Below are 8,996 nucleotides of genomic sequence, written 5' to 3'. Positions count from 1 at the left end.
AAGCTTGTGCAATACAAAATGGATGGCTTCTAAAATAACCACAGGATTCCTTTCTAGAGTCACCTAACTGGTGGTGGTGGGGGGTCGGTGAGGGAGCTCCTGTGGACAAACGTGGTGTGAATTGAAAGGAGCCAGAACATGCTGATGCCCATCCTGCACAACACCACTACCCCCCACCCCCCTGCCCCAGCTTACTCTACAACCATGGAGCTTGGCTTTCCTTGGTCAGGAGCTGCCTTTTTCACAGCACGGACTGGGGACCCCTGAGGACGTCTGAGATCCTTGCAAGGGGTCCATGAGGTCAAAACCATGCTTGTAATAACACCAGACTTTCTTTGTCCTTTTTACCCTTGTTTTCTCAGGAAGGTGGAGTTTCCTGAATGCAGAAGCAGATGTGAGAAACCAGCTGTCTTACTATGTCAGGTATTACAGATTTTTGCAAAAACTGAAAATACTACTGTTCATCTCAGTAATTTAAAAAAGTAGATGTATTTCATAAAAAAATATGTTTTTATGTTAATATGAAATGGGTTCATCATTGCTTTAAAATAAATTGACAACTGAAGTTTGAATGTTTCTGCTCCTGAGTGGTAACTCAGAGATAGAGCACCTTCAGGAATATGGAAAAGCTCCTAGAGATGAAATGTGAATGCAAAGGACCTCCAACTCCTAATTGTCTGTGACAAGGCTGATGTAGGTAATTTAAATGTGTGGATGCTATTAACCTTCTTTAGGGGATTAGTTTCCATTTTCTCCCCCTTTACACCACTGCAGAAAGTGCGTCTCAGAACAACCTCCTAAAATGCTACTTTTGTCACTCTAATTACTGCTTGTTATCAGGGACGGCTCTGTGACCTTGCTGGGGCAGCCTAATTAGAACTGGGAGGTGCTAGACTTCCTGTCCAATAATCTTACAAACACTCTGCAGTACATAGAGTTGGTTCTCTAGAGAGAGCGGGAGTTGCAGAAAGACTTAGGGGGTTGTTGCTGAAGGGGGGGATCTTGGCTTGGGGGACGGCCCTCTTTAAACTGTTGGATATCCTACTTTAACAGTGGGGCTTTCCATGGGATTTCAAGCTTGGCCCAGGACCTAAGACTTCGTTGAAAACACAGACCTCAGTCCTGTGAGAAGAATCCCATGCCCCATTTGCAGGGTTGACATCTGGACCCCAAGCTCCATTCCAACACCATCAGAGTCTCGAATAGAGTGTAGAATGGGGACTATGTTAAACTAACAGTCACCAAGATGGGCAGGAAAAGGCTTTGGCCTGAGGAGTTTTCAGGGAATCAATTTCTAGATCCTCAGAGTCCTCACACTTATGTCCAAATCAATCAGGCCAAGAAAGTGTGTCTAGGGCCCCTGACCCTGGGACCCTTCTCCCTGGCCCTGTGCCGTCCCCTTGACACTTTCACTTGCCTGAAATTTACTTGGGGAATTGCACCAGGCACCCAATAAGGGACCATTCAACAATCCCCTTAAACTCTGTGCCTATCCACCTGATTAGATAGTGTATTTCCAATAAATGGAACATATGTTTAAAAATATTTATCACCTTTGAAACATGTATATTGTTTGGTCATCTGTGTTCCAGTAAATATTATATTCTGTAATCACTGACACCTCGTCCAGTAGAGAAGGTGGCTGGAGGAAGGCGAGGAGCAGGGATGTCCAGGTGCCCCTCCTGGGCAGGCTACGCCCCGACAAGTGTGGTCAATCTGGGTTAAGTCCCACCCCGGCACCCTGGGAACCACACTTGTCAGATGTTCCAAGTCCACGGATTACCACCCCCCTCCACGAGGCTGCAGGAAGGGGTCGTCGTGCCAGTCATCACCGGAGCCCCTTGCTTCCCAACTTCCCTTCCACTCCAGATCTCTTAGTCACCCCTCTTCAGGCCAGCCTTCCAGTCTCCTGGGCAGATGAGGCCCTTAAAGTGGGGGTGGGGGACAGAACAGGTGGCCAGCCCTAAAGCTGGACTCTCTCCCCTAGGGCCCCCAAACCAGGTGTATCTGGTTCTCTGAGCAAGATCCCAATGGCTTCTTACCCAGCTCTTTTACCAGCATTCCACTGGCGGTGGCCCAGTGGTCTGTAGGGGTTGTGGGTCCCCTGGGTTCCCAGCCTCTCCCCACACTGGGTCCCCCGGGCCTTTCTTCCTGGCTTGTCTGGGAGGTCAGCTCCATCTAGGTCTAAGCACGTGTGGGACCACAGCTTTCCCTACCTTCAAATTCTGTCAGCATTTCCTAAGTCCCAACTCTGAAAGGGATGTGACATAATCCTGTTGATCTCTGGGACGTCAACTCTGGACTCTCTGTAGGGCCATCTCGGCAGGGAATGAGCTGTTGCACATTGACCCCAGATCATGTGACTTGCTGGCTAATGCCCTTCAGAGGTTGCTAATTGCTTTTGGGATAGAATCCAAACTCCTGCCAGGACCTAAGAGGTCACATGAGATCTTAGACCTCCTGCCTCCTTGGTCTCCTTGATCCCAATCCACTTCAGTGCCCTAACCACCTGAGCTCTTCCTTCCTCCAAGATTCCCAGATCCTTCTAGCCTGAGGGCTGCTGGTTCTGCTCCTCTCTCCCCAAAAGCTCACTGGGCCAGGAAGAGGAGGTGAGCTTTGCAGCGGGGATAATCCACTCCCAGAACAGGTAGTTGAAGAATCTGTCTGGAGAGGAATCATCCCAGATGTGCCCAGACCAGTGAAGACCTGCTCCAGCCAAGGGGATTTTCCACATCAACTGCGTGTACTCGCACTCGACTAACCTGGAGAAAAGGGGAACCAGAACCTTGATCTCTACTCTCTTAGTTAGAAAAAAAACTGGGACAGAGCATGGCATTGAAAACCGTGGAAGAAATTTTGAAAAACTTTTTTTATTTAAGAAGCTAATACTACATGCTGTCATTATAGAATATTTGGAAAATACACAAATGTGTAAGGAAGAAAAATTTACCCCAAGATGAACAGAAAAAATCATGTTTTTATCTGTGTAATATTTCTTTTGCTTAATAAACCTATTTGTGTATACACATACCATTTTATTTCTTATGCTTTCACTTATCATTATCTTGTAAACATTTTCTCATTCATTCTTAGTGAATATCACCTTGATAACCATATTTCAACTGTGTTCCTAACATTTAATTATTACAAATGATGCTGTGATCAACATCTTGAGCAGAAACCTTATTTTAATGTAACAGATTATGTTCTTAGTTTCTATCTCCCAAAATCTCGTTGCTGGATCAAATAATATTTGCTTAATATCATCTAACTGCATGCTTTTCAAAAAGGTTGTAACAATTTATCTACCCAGATCAATGCTTGAGAATGCCTGTCTTACCATTGGCTCTTTGCATTCACATTTTAAATTCTCTGCTAACTTGATAAGCCAAAGATGTTCAATTTGAATTTCAAAATTACCAGTTAGTTTAAACACTTTTCCTTACCTATTTAAACTTTTCATCTTTTTGGCTTTGGGGCAATAGTCTCTTTGAGGCTTTTGCCTAATTTTCTAATCATGTCCTAGAGTTTTCCTTATTGACTTATTTCACAAATATATAAATCCTTGCTCTGCAGAGTTAGTGGAATTGTTAAAGTCAGTCATAAAGCCGAAGAATATTTAAAGCCACTAGTTGGATTCCTTAGATAAATGTGTGTAAAGAAGAAAACTCGCCAGCTGTCTGAGAAAGTTCTATGTGTGGCTGAAATACATGGTGGGGCAGGGGGGAGCCGGGACTCCAGGAAACAGCCATCATCAGAGATGACCCCAAAGTTCACAGTGAAACCCTAGTACTGCAAAGCCCTCTCACCGAAGCAACAGAAAAAGGAATTGCAGTGGAATGTACATGGATGGTAACAAAAGAGAGAATTCCTCTCCTAGAGAACAGTGAAAACACACCAGGAAGTTAGGTTCCTCAAGTAAACAGAACAGCAGGTGACGCGATGCAGAGACTTTGCTTGGGACATGGAAGGACGCATGGCTGTGGTGTCTTAGCCTGACTCGGGGAAACTACTGGGGAGAAGCTTCAAACAGCCAAAGACTGAGACACATTTCAGAAGTTTCAGTGTTGAGTATTAAATGTAAATTTATTTATTTATTTATTTATTTATTTATTTTAAGATTTTATTTATTTGACAGAGAGAGACACAGCGAGAGAGGGAACACAAGCAGGGGGAGTGGGAGAGGGAGAAGCAGGCTTCCCGCGGAGCAGGGAGCCCGATGCGGGGCTCGATCCCAGGACCCCGGGACCATGACCTGAGCAGAAGGCAGACGCTTAATGACTAAGCCACCCAGTCGTTACACCCCTAAATGTAAATTTAAATGCAGAACTAAGACTAAATGATAGTTTGAAGGAAAAGACTATTTTCTGTAGAAGGGATTTGCTGACAATGGACGCATAGCACTGGGGTGGGGGTGGGAGGTAGAGAAAGAGATATATGGAAAATAAAATCAGTGCCCTCATGGCCTTTTAGATATAAATGCAGAGTAAAAGAATGTCATTTCAAATTAAATATTGTGACAGAGAAAGTTTTAGTTAATTTTCAAGACTGCCCATATTAAGGGCGCCTGGGTGGCTCAGTCGGTTAAGCGTCTGCCTTCTACTAGGGTGGCAATCCTGTCGTCCCGGGATTGAGCCCCACATTGGGCTCCCTGCTTGGCAGGGAGTCTGCTTCTCCCTCTCCCTCTGCTGCTCCCCCCGCTAGTGCTCTGTCTCTCTCTCTCAAATAAATAAATAAAATCTTAAAAAAAAAAAGAATGCCCATATTAAGGAACTCATGGACTCAAAAAGAAGAGACTAAGGTTATTATATAAAGGCCTTAATATGTGCAACCATTAGACCATAACTACCATTGTGCTTAAATACCAAAATACATAGAAAAGAGAAACAGAGAGCACAGACCAAACAGTGAAAGACCACATAGCTCTGTCTGCTATCTTTAAACATATAACAAAATTGGTCTCAAATATATCAGGTACGCCTGGGTGGCTCAGTCGGTTAAGTGTCTGCCTTTGGCTCAGGTCATGATCCTTCCTCAGCGGGAAGCCTATTTCTCCCTCTGCCGGCCGATCTCCCTGCCTGTGCTCCCTCTCTCTGACAAATAAATAAAATCTTTTTAAAAAATAAGTTAAAAAATAAAAAGGAACAACTGGAAGACAAGCCATATAATGTAAAAATGAAGGAGAGAGGACAGGGAGAGAAGCTAATTTCTCTGAACCCATCTTCTTTGATAGATTTGACTTTTGGATCATATTAATATTTACATAAATATAAAACCAATTAGGTCAAAGAAACAGAAAACCCTAAAAGTAGACATTAAAATGAAACTAACTACATTATCAGGCAGCAACACAGCCACATGGAAAACAATAATTTAAAGTCATTTGAATAAGAGTTTAATGGTACAACCCTTGATAGTCATTCCCTAAGAATAAAATGAAATGATAATAATAGCAAGGGGTTTTCAACAATTGTATTGGTGGTAATATTGAACCATTATTCTGAGCTTATATCTTGTAGTAGGATAAAATAAAGAAGTAATTTCGTGAAGATCACTAAAAAGAAAGTTTTTCAGTCTAAGAAAAAAGGGACATGAATATGAAACGCAAGAGTGAAGTGTTCTGTGGCTACTCCGCCAAAGCAGGAGGGACCCTCACCCCAAATTTGGTTTGTATGTAAAGACAGAAGATGCTATGTCCACCCTTCAGAGGGTATGAAAAGGTTAGGGATGCACATACTTGAGGACTCTGCAGGGAGCAGGGCAGGTCTGAGCTGGCTTCAGAGAGCAGGGAGAGGGGCTGGCTAGGTTTTTACTGAGGTCAGGAGGGGGCTGGTGGCAGGGGCTGGCTGCTTTGAAGGAGGGGGCAGGGGCTTGGGTTTTCTCACCAGCTCCCCCCAGATGTGGGGCAGTTCAGGAGCTGGTGAGGCTCCAAAGCTGTCAACATTCAAACATCAAAGAATAGAACCTGACTCCTTGTTACATTAATTAAATTTTGTTTTGTTTTGTTTTAGAGAAAGGGGGAGGGGCAGAGGGAGAGGGAGAGAATCTTAAGTAGGCTCCCCGCCCAGAGTGGAGCTTGGCGTGGGGTTCAATCTCACAACCCTGAGATTATGACCTGAGCCGAAATCAAGAGTCGGATGTTTAACTGACTGAGCCAAGCAGGTGCCCCCATTAAGTAAATTTTGAATTGGATATGTCAGTATGAACTCATGGTGTATTATTTCTTTTAAAATTTAAAAGGAAAGGGGTGGCTGCCTGGCTCAGTCGGTAGAGCATGCGACTCTTGATCTCAGGCTCTTGAGTTTGAGCTCCGTGTTGGGTGTAGAGATTACTTAAAAATAAAATCTTTTAAAAAAAAATTTAAAAGAAAAGTAGTATTTCCGGATATATTCCCTGAAAAGACCTTGAACTTACCCAGTAGTTAGGACTGTCCTTACCACCTAGATTGTGGCTGCTTAATACCATTTCCCACTAAAAGGAACTCAAGTTCCTATAGAAATGCTAGCCTCCATACGGGGGCCAGGGACTGGGCAGGATGACGCCTCATCACACGGAAGAGCAGGGATACTCCTCGAGGACTACTGGGATCCTATCTAAAGGCCCCCGGAACCCCCGGGAAGGGTTCTCCTCGCTCCACAAACTTTGATCTTCAATAAAAAAATAAATAAATAACTACAGTGAATCGAAACATATAAAATACATTGAAATTCCTCAAGTTCACAATGACTCCCTAACCAAAAGAAAGAAAAGAATGTGGTTGGACTCCTTCACAGGATGGAAGGAAACCAGCCCATTCTGGCAAAGAAAGGGAGGAAATCAAGCTTTCATCTGCCTTTCTTGTGTGAACCTTGCCTCATCACAACCACACAGTTGATTATGGAAAGTCTCTCTTTAGAGATGCAAATAGTAAATGAATTAAAAAAAAGAAAATTGTAGTAGAAGATCACAACTTATGCAAATCAGTAATGAAAACATAAATCTGGGCAATGATCATCGAGGGCTACTCATCACAAAGAGACACTGAGGCTCACCTGCCAGTGGACCTCTGTACGGAGGGTCTGGAAAAAAATGCACTGGAATGGGATTCGGCCCCCAGACGGAGCTACCCCGTGTACCGGAAACATGTAGGACAGGGGAGCCCTGAAACATCACCGGGGGGGGGTGGCAGTAGTGAAATCCAGCTGCGGACAACTCTGCAGGACAATGAACGTGGCTTTTTCAATGCAGTGCAAGGAAACAAAGAGGACGAGGGAACCTACAGACTTAAGAAACGGATCGGAAGGTCCTGGGCTTCAGCCATGATGGAGTCAACTGGTTTCAGACCTCCCACTGCCAACAACTGTGTAAGGCAGCTCGTTCCAGGCAGCACAGAGTGTTGTGTTCGAGAGAGAAGGAAGCCCACGATGTGAGCTCCGTGTATCCAGCCCCGGTTCCTGCAGGGGTGCGGGGACGTGCAGCGCGGCGGAGAGTAGTGATCTCACTGTGCCCAGCGAGCAGCGACTGGGGTTTGGGGAGGCCAGGGAAGGTGGATGTGTGGGGCACGGGGCTGCCGTGGGCCATCAGCCAAGGGCCGGACTGCACAAATGCGGGGCCACTCTGCAAGGCCGGGCAGGAAGCAGCCCCTGCAGGTGTCTGTATCCATGGAAAACATCCTGTTAAAGTAAGAGCGCAGGAGACCCTCCAGATAAATAGAAACAAGAGAACTAGAACTCATTGCCAACACACCAGGGAAATGCAATTTAAAACCACACTGAGATACCATTACACGCCCACCGACACAGCTAAAATTAAAAAGAGCGCAGCAAATGCTGGGGGCGGCGGTAGGGGTGGGGGGTGGGGAGCAAGTGGAGCGCTCATCGCTGCTGGTGGGAACTAAGAGGCACAACCCTGCTGAAAGCTCCTGGATGGGTTCTTACAAAGCTAAATCGACGTCTTTCCCACAATCCCGCAAGCCCACAACTCGCGATCTGCCAAAGAGAAATGAAAGCATATTGCCACAAAAGGACTTGTATAAGCAGGTTTTTCATTATATCCAGAACCTGGGAGCAATCCAACATTCATCAACAGGGTATTTCCTGACAAGATATAGTACAGTATGAGCTGTGTTATATTCACGTGGTGAAATACTACAAAGGAATAAAAAAGAAGGAGGTGTTGGCATATGGGACATTGGGACTAAATCTCAACAATATCATTACCTCACACATTATGCATCGACCCAGAGGAATACATACTATATGTCCATTTATGTGACTTTCTGGGACATCATTATCTCTGTGATGATAGAAGACAGATCCGGGGTTTCCTGTGGGCTGGGGTGGTGGGGGGACTGGTTGCAAGGGGGCAGGAGGGAACTTTCAGGGGTGCTGGAGGCCTTTTATATTTTGATTAATGTGTCGATTTAATGTGTCGATCACAGAGGTGTTTTTATCTGTCACAACTCTTAGAGTCATACCCTTAAGATCTGTACATTTCAGTATGTGAAAATGCTTACCTCAATTTAAAAAAGCATTTTTTAAAACCAAATGTAATTTATGGGTCTTTTTTGGACCTGATTTAGAAAGATGAACTGTTACCAACACTTCTAGGAAGCAGTGGGAGAAATCAGGGCACAGACTGAATATTTGATGATACTAAGGAACTATTTTTGCTGTGTTAACAGTTTTATTGTGACAGTGGTATTATGTTATAAGAGACCTTATTTATTAGAGAACCACACTGGAATATTTATGGAAGAAGAAATATAATATCTGGGAATTGCTTCGAAATAAACCAGTAGGGGTCAGAGGTGCCAGTGGAACTGTCCTGGGGCATAGATGACATCAGATGGCCATGAAAATCGACTCCTGAAGCTTGGTGATAGGTACCTGGGGATTCATTCATTATGTTACCATTATTACCTCTGTTTAAACTTCCCCATGGGAGAAGGTTTTTAAAATCAAATGTTTTCCAACAGTGAGAACATCAGGAAGCATCTCATGGGGGGGTGGGGGGGG

Source organism: Leptonychotes weddellii, chromosome 6 (assembly GCF_054177405.1).
Source record: "Leptonychotes weddellii isolate Sample4059 chromosome 6, ASM5417740v2, whole genome shotgun sequence".
Taxonomy (NCBI): domain Eukaryota; kingdom Metazoa; phylum Chordata; class Mammalia; order Carnivora; family Phocidae; genus Leptonychotes; species Leptonychotes weddellii.
Note: the sequence above shows the minus strand (reverse complement) of the source record.